The sequence below is a fragment of the Drosophila arizonae genome, chromosome X, assembly GCF_054131065.1.
Source record: "Drosophila arizonae isolate 15081-1271.41 chromosome X, UAZ_ARI_1.0, whole genome shotgun sequence".
Classification (NCBI taxonomy): Eukaryota; Metazoa; Arthropoda; class Insecta; order Diptera; family Drosophilidae; genus Drosophila; species Drosophila arizonae.
The window spans coordinates 24,659,145-24,675,664 of NC_142927.1; positions in this window are offsets into that span (position 1 = coordinate 24,659,145).

Consider the following 16,520-nt stretch of genomic DNA (forward strand, 5'->3'; position numbering starts at 1 on the left):
CAGTGCAAAGATTTAAATATACAAAGTCCATCAAACTATCACATACATATATGAAATTCCTGATATGATTATCTAATAACATAATAAACAATAATATTGCTCCATTATATTATATTAGCCTCGAGGCGTAAATTCTAGCTATGTGAGATAATATAGAAATCAGCCAGCTTACATAAAATATATTTTATATATTATATTTACACATATATTTTTATTGCATATTTAAATACATTTGCATGTTTATATATTTCAATAACATTTTATTATTTTCTTTAAAAATAATATCCAAATAAAAACTTTAATTTTTACTCATAAAAATAAACATTTTCAAAGTATAATTGATTTTTTTATATATTTATTTTTTAAGCTCATTTATTTATTTTTATTGTTTGTTTGCCTTTGTTTCGCCTCTGTTGCTATTGCTGCTGCTCTATGTGCGCATGCAAAGTATTCTGTAAATTCTCCTTGAAGTTTAGCATAAAACTATAAAAATTAAAATAAATTAATGCAACAAAATTATGATAACTCATAATGATAATAGTATAGAAATATATTTAAAAAAAAAAGAAGAAAATGAAAAACGTGCAACAACCGTTGGCAATACGCCTAATTCAGTGTGCATAGCTGCCACAGGGCAGAACGCCTCTACCGCACCGCCTCCCCCGGCGCCACGTGCAGTGCGAGCGACAGCTTTTCGCTTGCTTGAAAGCGAATAAAAGTTCAATGTTTGAATAAATTAAATGACGGACAGACAGACGGCCGGACAGAACAGACGGACTAACCATAATGATAATAATATGGGTGGAGGTAGCGGCATAGCTATGTATGTAGTCAACGGCAACAGCAACGGCAACAGCAACAAATGACAGCAACATGAGCAACGAAATGACCATTTTCAATAACACTCACGTAGCATCCGAGTCAATAAATTACAACAACAGCAACATTGAGTCCCATAATTGAAATCACTGTTGCCCAGCACGTACAACAACAACAACGGCAACAACAATAACAATTATTAACGGGAGCAACAATGCAAACAATCAACAAACAAGGTGCCCAAGTCAGGTAGCCAACTAGCAACGCCCGAACGGACAGAGGACAGCTAAGGCCCAGAGGCCAAAGCCCCAGTGAAGCCCAAGCACCCAACAATAGCAACAACAACAACGACAACAACGAAAACAACAAAAAACCTGACCCCAACCCAGACCCAGTTTTTGGGGCCCTGCTGGCCGAAGCGAAAAGTGTGTGAAGGCCAAGGACGCGATCCAGTCAGCTGAACAGGCTGGGGCAACTCTTGCTAACCCAACAAGAGAGACAATTTAAATGGTAATACCAATAACTATACGAGTATTTACAATTTTTAACTTTTCTTTAGCAAGCGCTACTTACAAAGGGAATTACAATGCAAGAGATTCCGATCTTCGATTCCCAACCAAATGAAGTAGAGCCTATTTATTGCTTATTGTGTCGAATGGAGCCAAAAGGATGGCATTGAGAATCGTATGTAAGGCTAAAGCCGATATATATACTATATAATATAACATTATATTTTAAGTCCAAATATAATATATCCCAGAGCTACGTTAAAGGGGCTAAGGCAAGGTAGGGTTGTTTTATAAAGAGGATTCGAAATGTCTTTCAATTTCTGATAGTTCCGACTGATCGCAAGTTAAATATAGTAAAATACGGTCATAACGACTCCGCTTATAGCTCTGTACGGTTATTATACGGTTATTCTGGTCCCCAGACAACGTTTTATGAGCAAACTTATACGGTTATAGCGCCTTTCGGGTATAGCAACGGTCCCTTGAGTGTCGTTATAATCTGATTCTACTGTAGTTCCGAAAACAAATTTTAACTCTTGATTATCCTGCTTACTTCTTGTATATCGTATCCAATGAAAAACAGTATTTATATATGTACATATATACTAGGGAACACTTCTGAAGAAACGGTTCAAGCCGGAAATCTACTTTTACTTAACATTCATTTAACATTTTGCCATAAGATTAAAGCGAATTTGAAAGACAATGTTAACAAATAAAATAAAAAACGTGTTTGAAAACCAGGTTCATGAACCGAACCTAATAGCAAGCGAATCATTGATTATTTACCTTGTCAACAAGGTAAAGGAGAAACATCTCTAGCAGTGGGCTATGCCTGACAGCGAGATGCCCTGCAGCGAACATAGAAATCAAGGATTAGATATGGGAGCTACAAGAATAAGTGTATTTTATGAGGCTTAAATGTTATGGAATCTTTCCTCTCTATCTTTCATTATTCAATACATTGACGAAAATGATCAGGACTAGATGAGCGTATACTGAGGAATGTATATAGAATGGACTACAGTAAAATATGCTGCCCTGAGATGGGTGAACAACAGTGAACTATGCTACTCTTATCTAATATTCCTGCACAACTTGTCTTTATTCTTTTGTATATCTTTTGTATATTCCCATACTCCATGGTTGTAAATTCCTCAATCCAGCAATGGTTTCAGCTGTTACATACCTTTGCTTAAGCACAGTAAGCCCGTTTCTAGTGGCTACAGGGCATACGAGCGTAATCAAACTTCATGAATGATCAATAAGAATGCCTGTATTTTAGTATTTGTCAATTCGAAATGATGAGAAACACGTGCTTTAGTTATTAACGCACCTGCCACGAAACTCGATGCCAACGATGGATATATCATAGTCGGCGATCGTAAACAATTTCACGGCGGATTGAACAAATCAACGCAGTGACTCGCATTGCACAACAATAAACAGTAATTATTGATTAAACAAATAACAATGCCGCTATACAAATCAATTGTTTATGCAGTCGAATTCATTAATTCGCCCACCGCAAAAGCTGTACGAACTTCTTGAGTGTTAAAGCTGGGAGCTTAAAAATTCGATAATTGTATATCTGTTGGCCTCCTCTATCGATGACATAATTATATCACCCCGTTAGGGACGTAGCATATGAAAAAATTCCCTAGGAAAAAACCAGTGGATCACCACAGTGGATCAGCTCAGATACTGTAAACTCCTTCTCTGTTTCCGACTCCAACTCTAGCTCCTTCTCCTTCTTCTTCTCCGGATCCTTCTCCGGCTCCTTCTTCAGCTCCTTCTCCAGCTCCTTCTCCTCCCTCTTCTCCGGTTTCTTCTCCAGCCTCTTCTCCGGCTCCTTCTCCGACTCCTACACCGGCTCCTTCTCCTTCTTCTCCGGATCCTTCTCCGACTCCTACTCTTGCTCCTTCTCCTTCTCCTTTTTCGGTTCCTTCTCCGGCTCCTTCTCCAGCTCTTCCTGCTTCTTCTTCTCCGGCTTCCTCTCCGGCTCCTTCTCCGGCTCCTTCTCCGGCTCCTACTCCGATTCCTCCTTCTCCGTTACCAGAAAAAATTCAACTGTTTTTGGACTTTGTATTAAGCAGCCCATAGAGCTGTAACTTCCTTTATTATCTATATCTATATCTATTATCTGAAATGAGATATTCCTAATTCGAATTAATTTCATATATTGTTATTCTTATTCGAATCGTGATAGCTCATGAAAATGAATGTCTAAAGGGATTTCCTGGCCAGTGCTGGGCCGGCTCTTAAAATACCAAAGACACACACACACACTCACACCAATATCAATTTAACGTATTAATTAAGTGAATTTCAATTCACATTCAGCCGGCAAGAGAGGGGGTGAAAGAGGCTCATTAATGCAAGCATGTCATTTCATTGCATTTCACAAATTAGTTGAAATGAAAGCCGAAATACTCTTACTTGTAAATATAGTATATATACTAGAGTCTATTATTATTACTAAGAAATATAATATATATTTCTAGATAACATTTCTGTTTTTGTTTTTGTTCACATAGCGATCGAATTACATTTCATGTGCCGTAGCTAATATGCCCCATGGAATGTGAGATATGTGATTGGTCTGTTAATTGGGCAATTCCCATTGAGTAAGTGCATAGCTATCAGATGCATAATACCAGATACCATATGGTACTAAGAATTTTTAGACTTTCTACACTATTCAAGTTCAAAGTGAGAATCTAATTGTTTATATATGAATATGCGCTGTAACAAATTGAAATTGCCAGGGTAAGGTATAATTGTTTTATAACAGACAAAAGAAGGCGTGAGCGAGCCCGTCAATTATATACTAGTATGCTCATTAGCAGAATGCCATCCGTCTGTCTTTCTGTCCGTTAATTTGTGCTTAATGTGTTATTTTATTCCCCATTTTACTTATCTAAATCTCGATTAAAATTGATGGATGGAAATACTGGATGCTTAGATTACAATCGATATTGCGACTGAAATCGACATAGGCAGAAAAATCGATAATTGTTAGATGCTGCGATTAGATTAGAATTAAGTTATAATCGATATTTATAATATTATTTATATTTAATAATAATATTATAGCTATACTCGAATTAAATTTATACATATATAGATTAACAAAAATAGTTGGATTAAAATTGATAATTCTATTAAAGTCGATACAGAAGTCGACATATAAATTGCAATTGATATCTTTAAATATATTTTTAAAATAAGTTATTCGATAAACATCAATATTCACATACAAAACGATATTAAAAGTGATTAGCCTCTTTGAGCCATACTAAAATTAGATTGGTTAAAATCCTTTAATGATATATTCTATGAGGGGACGTCAGACTTCATTCTATGTATGTATGGCTATTTGATAATTTTGGTCCAATCTCGTAGATATATTAATGAGATTGAGTTTATATCAAATTTTGTTGATGTGAAAGACAAAACTAAAATGATTTAAAATATGCTGTACTATGTAAGCTATAAGAGTATTAAACTACCGAGCAAACGTAGAGGTATTATCGAGAGGGTGCTACGAGTGATCGGCTTCTGCATTTATCAAACAATCAATGCTTGGCAAAAGTTCTTTGACTCTTCGAGTGTTAAGATAAGCAAATTAAACGAATCGTCCATGGAATTTATTTGATATTTGTATTGTTCATAAGATTTGATCGCTTACGTATTATAAAGTGTTGTGGAATGACTATTATTGATACGATCGAAAAAAATGCGTTGAAGATAATAAAATTGTTTTTCATTAGTGAAACTTGCATTTGTATGGATCAATCAAGTTGCTCGGATCGGTTCTGCAGAGTGAGCACTGATTTATCGCTGCAGATAATCGAAGCGTGATATTGTTATAATACCCAATACACAACTAATACGTATTTAAATATAAATTATATAAGCAAGCTTATCATATTTGTATATATATGCATTGTGATGGAAGCAAGTGCGGATTCGAGCAGATATTACAAGATTTAACCGGATCGCAGGCCAACTGGTCTATTGTCACACATGTAAGCATGTCTCGACCCGTGCATAGATCGTGAATCGAGCTGACCGGCCGAAGTCTATACGGAGTGAAGGGTGAACTTGGATTCAGTTACTAGACCCACGGGCATAACCATAAACAATTCCACATGCCGTTTCAAGTAATTAATAATGCGAACGCTAAGCAAGACAATCACCTGCTGCTGCTGCTGCTTCAATCGGTTGGAAGGGTGTTTGAAATTGGAAATGGCTTAGAAATGGAAAGCGCTGGGGCGCGACCGTATGTAATATGCGGAATGCATGGAATGGTCGACACAATGTAACAGGTTCGCTGCAGAAAAGTGCGGCAAGGCCCCAAGGCCAGCGAGCATTTCAACTGAACTGAGCTGAACTGAGCCGGGCTGAGCTGAGTCGAACCGTTCTAATTGGAATCCACTTACAGGTGTCACTGGCATTTGGCTAGAAATGAATGTCTAACTAGCAAAAATGTATAAACGATTCACACGCACACACACACAAACACACACACATACTCTCATGCATATTTTGCCAATCAGGAACTGTGCGACGGTGTCAAGAAACTCGCAACCCTGAGTTCCGGCAAAACAATCAAGCAAATGAGCAAAAACCCATCCAAGATCCGAGCAGCCGGTTCTACAAAACTCAAAAATTCTGCGCAATATGTTATATGTTCATAAAGACTTCTTGCGAAATGACGTATGGGCATTTATTATTTCGAGATACATCTGCCGGAGGTTTGCGACAATACAAATCGGTCAGCGGGCAATCAGCCGCGGACAACAAACAACAGACAACGGACTCCGCCCCGGAATCGAACTCGGGCTCGAGCTCGGACTCGTACTCCGACTCGTACTCGGACTCGGTCCGTGTGCACGTTTTGTCGTCTCATAAAGAAATAAAAACAAGCTGAAGATATTGTACACAATGGAATACGTAAATAAATAAAGCTTCCGCAATGGCAGCGCAATGAAATCCATGCTCGAGTCTCCAAATCTCCAATCTGCGATCTCTCATTGCGCGTCTGTGTCTCACTTTGCCTCCACATCACCCCCTCGCCCTCTCTTTCTCTCTCCTTCTCTCAGTCTCTGTCTCGTTCTGTGTTGCCGCAAGCTGTGTTATCGTTCAGATGATTTGGCCAGGCTGGCCAGGTAATTTCGTCAACAGCATTTTGAACTTCGGCGCAGAGTTCGAAGAACTCCACAGAAAAACATAAACAATCGACAGCAGACAACAGACAACAGAAAACAAACAACACACACACAAACACACACACAAGAGACAAGCGAAAATGGCAAACAAAATGGCGACGGCTACTCGAAATTGTTTTGACTATTTTTCTCGAATTTTGTTTTGTGCACTTTTTGTTTTTTTGAATTTTTGTTGTATTATTTTTGCTCACGGCGATTAGAAGCGGTTCACGGGCCCAGCTTAAAGCCCATGTTGGCCAAGTCTGCCGACTGCACAGTGCCAGCTGAACAGCAACAACAACAACAGCACTCGATCACTGGTATTTTTAGTATGTGGCGTTGATTTACAAGGTGAACCGGTACAGAGCCAATACCAGTTCCAGTACACAGCCCCAGACCAAGCCCGAGCCCGTGTCCATGCCCAAGACAGGCAACAACAACAAGCAACAACAACAGCAACAACAACAACAATTTGTTTCTTGTTGCGCTTTTTGGCATAGTCTGTGGCTTTGGGGGTTCCGCTCCATTTGTGTTGGCTAATTAATAAACTATTTGCAACACATTAGATCATCTAGAGGACCGACCACCCATTAGACTTCGGCAATCAATAATAGTTGAATTATTGCCAGATATCTGGCAATCGGGTTTCACTTCCCCATTTCTTGTTTTGTTTTGTTTTCGTTAGCCACTTGAGCAAACTTTCCCAAAATCTGATAAGAGACCAACAAGCAATAACAATATTATAACTATGTCATCATGTTTCTCAGATAGAGTAACATCTATTTTCAGCCAATACACCCTACGATCTAACCACTTCTATCATCGCATACTTCGCACAGTCTCACAGAGTTTTGCCAGCGAGTCGAAAACTCGTTTTCATATGGTTCCGAGCTTACAAAGAAACTAGCTAATATAGATTAAAATAATGCGTATATATATCGGATAGTGAATAGATATTGAAAAAATTTATCGACTGGGAACTGTAATAAATGGAACTCTAGTTTAAAGACGACTCAAAATCTAAGGTATTGTACCGAAAAACTTCACGAGGGCCATACTTAAATGGTGAATTACTAGCTAGTTACAAAGCTAGTTAGTTAGTCTAGGCATCGGGCTGAAAAACTCGAGGGTCATAGATAATTCATTTCACATAAATCTCTCAGCACTTAAATTGAATTTGAATGTATATTACTTAGACGCTCTTATGATTCATAGTTTAATACTAATACTAATACATATTCTTAGCACTTGAGCTGATCTGGATTATTTCCCGATTGGCCACTCAAATCGGTTTTCAATTTTTATGCATGGAGCTTTGTTTTGTGAGTAGCGTATTCTTGCTTCGATGCGAACTTAAAAAATAAATTCAAGTTCTTGTCTTTTATTGTCTCTTATTTTGTTCGCTAATGACGTCTGTTTATAGCTGCACGGGTTGCTTATGAGTTAGACTCGTGACTGCAAAAATGATACGAAATAGAAATCAAAAAGTCTACATATATACATACATATATAAATATATATAATTCTATATCTATGTGTATGGAATATAATGTCAAAGTAATTTGAAAATTTTCCAATGCACTTTATGATTAATAAAGAAGTATTTCGACTATTAATTTTCCAAGTCAAAGTCCGTCAAAGGCAATGGTAATTAAAGTTTACAATGAGGAATTGACTGTGGAATAATTGATGAAATAAACTGGACTCAGATTTTAGTACTCGATTAGGAAATACCCTCTGTTTTTGTAGCCTTATTGTATGTACAATATGTTGATATTTTTAAGTACAAAGACTTTTTCGTAATAGCAAAGTTTGATAATAAAATGCAATTGAAAATAGATTGATTTATTTATAATAAATACTGAGCGCATATGCGGGATTTTTAATATCTTTTTTTTTTATTATTATATTCTTTACATTTTTTATATATTTTATTATTTTATTATTAGTTGACTTGAAGGCTTTATATGTAATTGGCTTTAGAGATGACTAATGTCTAATGAATGCTGGATATTTTCATTTATATGATATTATCACATTGAATTAGATTGAGTATGTACTCAAACTCAAGTCCTTTAAGATCCACTGTTCTATTGACTTGAATAAATATTATCTGTGCTCAAAGTTACTAATAAGCTATGAACAATGAATAATAAATAATGAATGCTGCAACAAATAAAATTTGAGCATCCTGCTCAAGTAATGACTAATGACTAATGAGTAATGAATAATGAGTAATGAGTAATGAGTAATGATTAATGAGTAATGCGTAATGAGCAATGGGTAATGAGTAATGAATAATGACTAATTACTAATGAATAATGAATAATGAATAATGAGTAATGAGTAATGACTAATGACTAATGACTAATGAATAATGAATAATGAGTAATGAGTAATAAGTAATGACTAATGAATAATGACTGAAGAAAAAAATAATATTTGATCATAATGCTTAAGTAATGAGTAATGATTAATGTTTCCTGCATTCTGATATCCTTTGGATGAAAATTCTCATTTTCTTAGAGATGATTAATTTGTATTTGTCTACGTGATGAGTGATGACTCATATCAATAAATATTAAGTATAACAATAATATTCGAGAAATTTCGCAATTAATAGCATCGCGCCAACAAATTTGCGAGGTGTCAAAATATATTTGCTTTATCTACCACCGTTTTGGGGGCGGAGTCATCTTTGAACGCAACTTCATCTTCATTATGATCATCATGATGAGCAGCACCGTCATTATCGTGGCGATAGTCGATGGTGATCATGATGATGCGATTGTAGGCGCTAAAAGCAAACGGACCGCAGCAAACAGAAACAACAAAAAGTCCCACAAATATGTCGCATTTGCCCAATTGATTAGCGCTGCGTTTACGCGTACAGTGCGCCATAAAAGTTTGTATACACAGCAGCAAATTGATTTTACGATGTGGACTGACGAGCACTGCTAATTCAACTGGTTGGTACTGGTGCGATTTGGGATGGGGCACGGACACACGGGACTCCAACGAATTGATAGACTTCAGCCCGCCCTCGCGCCGTTTACTTAATATTTTACGGCCTTTTCATTTCGATCGCTTGTTTGCGCTCTTATGGATTTATCACTAATTTGTGTGGGTGTTTGTTTTCCTGGGTCCATATAAATGTATTAATATATGAATGTATATGTACATACGCTTATACATATTTACATAACTTTTTTGTCCGTTTTGTTCATTCAAAAGTATTTTTTATTTACGTGTGAAAAGTCGCGTAGTCGGCAAGCATTTGGCAGTTGGTGGAAAGTTTTGAGCGCCATCCGTGCGCTCAATTAATATGCAATTAGAGTGTTAAGTAATTTGAATTTTCGCATTGGCGCACCAATTAATGCCCGGGTGCAATATTTGGTAGGGCCACAATATAACTATTGTAAATCGCCAGGTAAACTTGGCTGTTTGCCCACACTGAGGTCAACAGCAAACGCTCCAGATATGCGAATCTCTGATCATTTCTAGAAATCTCTGAAATTTTCAATAGTCGAATAACAAGTGTTAATATCATAAACGATATCAAACAAAACAAAAAAACCCCAAAAGTTCATCCACATCAAATCAATAAAAAAGGAAGATGTATTTTATTTGATTTCATTTTGATCTGGTTTTTTTTTTCTTCAATTTTTCTGTTTATGGTCTATATTGACTTTTTATGATTGTGCTTAAAGTCTATCTGGTTATCAGCTTATTTACCTATTTGTTAACCAATGCTAGTTAGTTTTCTAGATTGGAATTTTTAATGCAAATTATGAATTAAGTAAGGAAGACAAATAAACAGTATCGTGTTGACTTTTTCACTAAACAAGATCAACTTTATTCTGAGCTAAGCTCTCTCTCTCTCTCTCTCCCTCTCTTTCTGTCTAATTAGTAATCAAATATTTGTTTTCATTAATTGCGTTTGTTAGTTAGACAATTACCTTGTCATCAGAGTTGGTTAGCGATCCACGACTTTTTGTTTCCATATGTGTCGCAAATCTTTGTGCGAACAATGCATAAATCAAATAATTTGAATTTTTGTCAAAAATTAATTAACCAAACGAGTTTCGAACTTGTTTGTAATTAAATAAGAGTTTGCGAATAGTTATAAATATATATACTATATAGTACATATATATGGAAAACACCTTCACCTTCACCCCAGCGCCATTCCGTGACTCTGAATGACTCTGTCGAATATTCTCAGCGCAATCGGCGATTATTCATGGGAGATCTTTGCATCAAAGAATTGCGATCTGCTCAAAATGACTTTGCTAAATATCCATATAAGCACATAGCCGTTGCCCTGGAGTAACACAGAGATGCGAACTATTTCCGTTCTCCGACTGCATTTTCCTTCCCAGATATGAAACAATTGAGAATGTTCCAGAGTGCAATTCAATTTTTAAAGTGTTTCTTATTTTGGATTTATACATATATCTTTCTCTGCAGAAAGTCAGCAGAAATCCAAATTTGATGATATAAGCCCTAAAGTTGAGAAAAATAAGCTTTTCTTTCGGTAATCCAAGCTCTTTAATATGCGTGCATATATAATGCCTAGCAGCCTTAAGAGATGGTCTCGAAATATATACCGTTTTCGTATATTTTAGCATAATTATAAATGAGGCCAACATCAACCTTCTCCTAGTACTGCTTAATGGAGGGGTCAACAAAAATTAGAAAAAAAAAAAAAAAAAAAAATCAACATATGTAAATAATAAATTAAAAGAAAGGGGACTTCCCAAAATTTAAAAAACATATTGCATATGTATGTATATGTAGCACGTGGCTTTAGCCTACTTCGGTTAGCGGAAAATGATTTTATATAAATAAAATCTATCATGTACAAAGTTTTTTTTTTTTTTTTTTAACATGACAGACAACCAAGAAAACACACTAAATTTGTTAAGAATTTTCTTTATTCCTCAACATTGTCCTCACTTAGCTTCATACACTTTTCCTTCCGATATTCTATAGTAAGAACTGTCTAGCTCATTAAAATAGCTGACATAATTTTTTGCATATCTATAACATTTCTCAATCTACTGCAGATAATCCATACCATCATCACTTCGTGAAGAAATTTGAGAGGAACTCACTTGGGAAAATGCCTAATTATAATAAAAAACTTAGTCTACCAAATTCGATATACTTTTTCTCAATATTATATACACATATGTATAATAATATAAAAAATTGTTATATATTAAATTATTAATCCTTTAAACCATTTCATAAATAAATTATAAATATAATAAACAAATTTTCATTCACAATATTTCTGCACAGTTTAATATAAATTTCAGATCAGATTTGAAATTCATTCAGAATCAACATTCACTTTTGACCCGACAGCTAAAGTGCCAATTTGTTAAACATTGTTATGGACAGTGTCTGATAGTAGTGCATTCAATAAATTAGGCTAAATTATGTAGATATTTGATTGGAATATTCACGGATCGCCTCTGGGCGCTTAAGGCCTGACTACGGTAGTTTGATAGAGCAATTTGGGTTGGCTATCGAGCTAGGCATTTTGCCAGTTCTCACAGTGCATGCTAAGCGATGATATCAATTATATAATTGTTAAGTCACAATTGTTATAATTAAGGCTTCAAATTAGTCAAAGCCTATCGGAGGCAACCTTCATCTCGTTTCGGAAATTGTTGCATGCGCTTGCCGGAGCTAATCTCGAACATTTAATGCATAAATTGAATGTAATTAATTGAAAATAGTTTAGGCTAATAATAAAGATATTTAGCCTCTTGGCTGTAAGTAAACCTGCTGCCCGCTCCCCACTTCCCCCTACTACCACAACATCCCCTCTACAGTCTTCCGGGGAATGCAGCTAAGCGCGACGGAGTCTCGTGATTGACATACTTCAACGTGTTTGAGCTGGGCAGTGGTGGGGTGGTGACGTCAGGGGGAGGGGAGAGCTGAGCTTTTGGCTTGGGGGAACTGCTGAAGGAGTGCAAAATAACCTTCCATTTGCGTGTCATCTTGGGCAGTTAATTATAATATTTATTATAATATTTATTTTGTTGTTGTTCGCGAACATTTTTCGTGTCTGGCGCATTTGTTTACTCATTTAATTAATTTAATTTGTATTTATTTAATGTTTACAGAACAGCATACAAGCAGTTGGAAAATAATAATAAAATAAATATGCTGAAGTAGAAGCAGATGAATTGAATGAAACGCTCGGCTTGGCTCCGGGCTTTGTTTGCACTTTTCAGTTGCACTCGACTGTTTCCCCTTATTTGATTAAATGTTGTTCTTTATTTAATCAAATGAAATGAATTGAGAGTCAGCGCAGGAGTCGCCATCAGGGGGCAGGGGCTGCGGCAGTGGAGGGGGCGCCATGACATCGCTTGACAGCGGGGTGCGACAACCTTTTTTTGTTTTTATTAATATTGCGAATTTGTTGCTGTTTATTCTCTTTAATTTCTCACTGTATTGTTTTGTTTTGTTTTGTTTTATTTTGTTTTGTTGTGTTACATTGCAGTAACTTCTTGACAATCTTGACAAATTAAAATGCAAGCAAACAGCAGCAACAGCAACAACAACAACACAACAGCAATTGCACACGCTTCTCTGTATGCGTGCATGTGTGTGTGTGTGTGGCATTTAACAGTGACATTCTATTTGCATTTCATAACATTTATCTCGGTGTGTGTGTGTGTGCTTAACAGTTATATAAATACAATAAATAAGGCGCCTAATTCATGCAATTTACGTGGCAGGGCCAACGCTACGTATGAGTGATATACAAAGGGGTTTGCTAAATTATTAACAAAAGGAAGTGCACTGGAAAAGCCCTCGCAACAGCACAACAATGAAAAGCGCTTGGGAAAGCACTCAGCCAACAGCAAAATTACGTCAGGCCATTGTTATTGCTGGCAGCTCCAGCTGTCAAAATTATCCCTAGAGAGGGACAAGCTGCGGCCAAGCCACACGCAAAGGCCTCCTGAACACTCTGACTGGGACGACCCATGATGGAGTAACGTGGATTGGATTACAGCGCTAGATTTGACATCAGATGTGTGCATCCGATTTCAGCTATCAGTTGACAGCGATTATTGCATCAGAGCGAACGGCTATGCACGACTGCACAATGCTCGCTTCATGCTTACGAAAAAATTCAGATAGCAGTAACAAAAACCAGATGGAAACTTCATGTAGATTGAGAGATTGAGAGTTGAAGGAAGTAGAAAAGGAAAATAAGGTCATGCTGAAGCTTTATGATTTTGAATCTTCTAAAGTTGCTAAATTATACTGTTTCTGGCCGTGCGAAGAGGGGTTAGCCTCTTAGGCTTAGTTATACTACCTCTAAGTGGATGCAGTCTAAATAAACCAGTACTTAATATACAACAATGCCTTTGAATTTTGCTATATGTATTAAGATATAAAAATACCTATTATTATTAATTATTAGTATTTTTTATTTTTATTTATATTTTAATAATCTTTAAAACATATTATTATTGTTTTTTTATTTTCATTTATTTTTTAATAATCGTTAAAACAAAATTTTTGTTTCGAAATTTCACAATTTTAATTATGCTATTCTTTATATTTATATTATATATTGTATATAAATATTATTTTTTTTTTGGTTTTTACTTAGAATATTCTAATAATTTTATTTTATTTTTTTATCAAATTGATTATGATTATTATTAGTTTATTATTAGTATTTATTGTAGAACTTTTTGATTAATTAAAAAGAAGAAAATAAATCTGGAAGCTTAAAATTTAGTTACTCTTGAACTGTTTTGGGATAACATATTTTCCATGTAATTTCGTACACCTAGATTCCTTCTAAGGACTTGCCAAATAGTGCATGTCTACGTTTACTGGGGAAGCTATGCATCCACGATATGACATTTAGAAACGTAAAGCTACATGACTTGGTGACTGCTGAGCTCCTGTATCGATTACCTGAAAATTACATAAGTGTGCTGTTTGGGGTCGATCCAAATTGAAGCTATGACTCACATGAAAAAGAATTCCAAAATGCTTTCAGACACCTCTGCCACATAAGATTTAACTGTTTCTTGAACATTAATGAGTGTAATGCAGTCGGTAATACCCGATTGGAACGTTCTAATTCGCTTGTAGTCAGTTGATATTGTTGCAACGTATTGTTCATAGACTCTGTAGCTCATTTAGCTGTAAGCCTGTACATCTAAAATCTATACTTATTTATTCCTTATACTATCTTATTCTACAAAATTTCAAGTTCATCAGATGCCCCTGCGCTCCGGAAGATGTAATCTCTGCAACCTTCGCCTGTTGTTGTTGGTGCTCAGATTAGATGTGTTGACGATCTATACGAGCTGTCTAGATCTGTTGTAATAATGCTCTTAATAATATATTATTATAAATATCTTTATAACACAATTCCAATCCCAAATTCTTAATCATTTTCAGTGAAGATCAAGGAGCTTAGGCTCAGTTCATAGCGGAACTACATGACTTCAATGTTAAATAAGTGCTCAAGGCAAGAAGCGTTATTTGGGAGTATGATTCATTGTTCCTGGTGAGATGGCTCTAGTCGGTCAGACCGACAGTCAGATACCCTGTTAGTAAGCCAGCCAAAGAGCCAGCTTCCTGCAGCTTGTTTTCTGCTGTGTTCGCTCATTTCAAGATATTGCTTAATGCTCATTCATGGTAGATTTATCGTAGCACAATTTAATTAGATGCGTTTTATTTTATAAAAGTTGGTCTATATATACTTTATATATATTATATATGTTTATGTCGATGAGTACTTTATGTTATTGTATTTTGTAACCTCAGTCCGCAAATAACAGGTCACGACTAGTTTGAGGCACTCGCAAGTCGAGCGACTAGCAAATAAGTAGTTAATAAGTATGTATGATGTAAACACGGGGCAGCTCACATGTGGCTCTATTATTAGTACTATATTATTGTGGCAACGGGTATGCGAAACTATGGCTGCACTACACTGTGCGACTATCAAGACACATAAGAGCCTCTAAGTTGTTTATTTATTTGCATTGCGAATAGCCCAGCGACTGGCCACAACATCCATCACACCTTTGCCACCTCGATCGATACGATGATCGCCGGTGCCGGGCTTATGTCAGCTGTGCAATCACATCGAATTTCAGGCAGAGTCAACCTCTCTGCCCCCCACTGTCATTGCCCCTAGATAGCCCACACTAGTCTGCGTCTCAATTTGTTTACCCAGAAGTTTGGATTGCATTCATATTAAGGTCGCGAAACGTACCTGGTACGTATACTAAACTTGTTTTCATGCGCTCAACTAACTTTGTATACATTGTGCCCAATGTATATGCCACCAAATACCCTATAAATACCAGCGAAGACGAAATGCGTACAAATCACTTTTGAAGTCTGGCACATTCCAGCGCAAAGACTCTGAAGTGTATCAAACGATCATAATGCGAGCTCACCCACCTCAGTCCAATGATAATAATGACCTTATTTCTTATTTATAGCTAAATCAGAGAGGCTGAGCAGTAAATGGATATACTCCATCTCCTTTATATTATGCTGTGGAGACTCTAGACTATAATAGGTGCACCTAATAGACGTTCATTATCCTATCATTAGAGAAAATTAAAAAATATCAGGCAGCACATGTTTCACGTAAAATATGTAAATTTTTAATTAAGTATAGACTGCGAAGACATCAGACGTCACGTAAGCGAAATTTATTGATATTTACAATATAGGCGAAAATCTAAGTGCATATAGATTCTATTATTTGCTGGGGCTTAGGCTTAATAGCCTCAACTATTTACTCAACTCATTTTTATCGTTGCGAAACAGAGGCACCGACCCACACACTCGCCAGGCCATATATCTATGAGTATATGACAGAGCTATTGCTGCATCAAATAATCTATCCAAGGTATATAAATGAAATATATGGAAGGAAGTGCTACTATGCATACTGCGGACAGTTAACGGT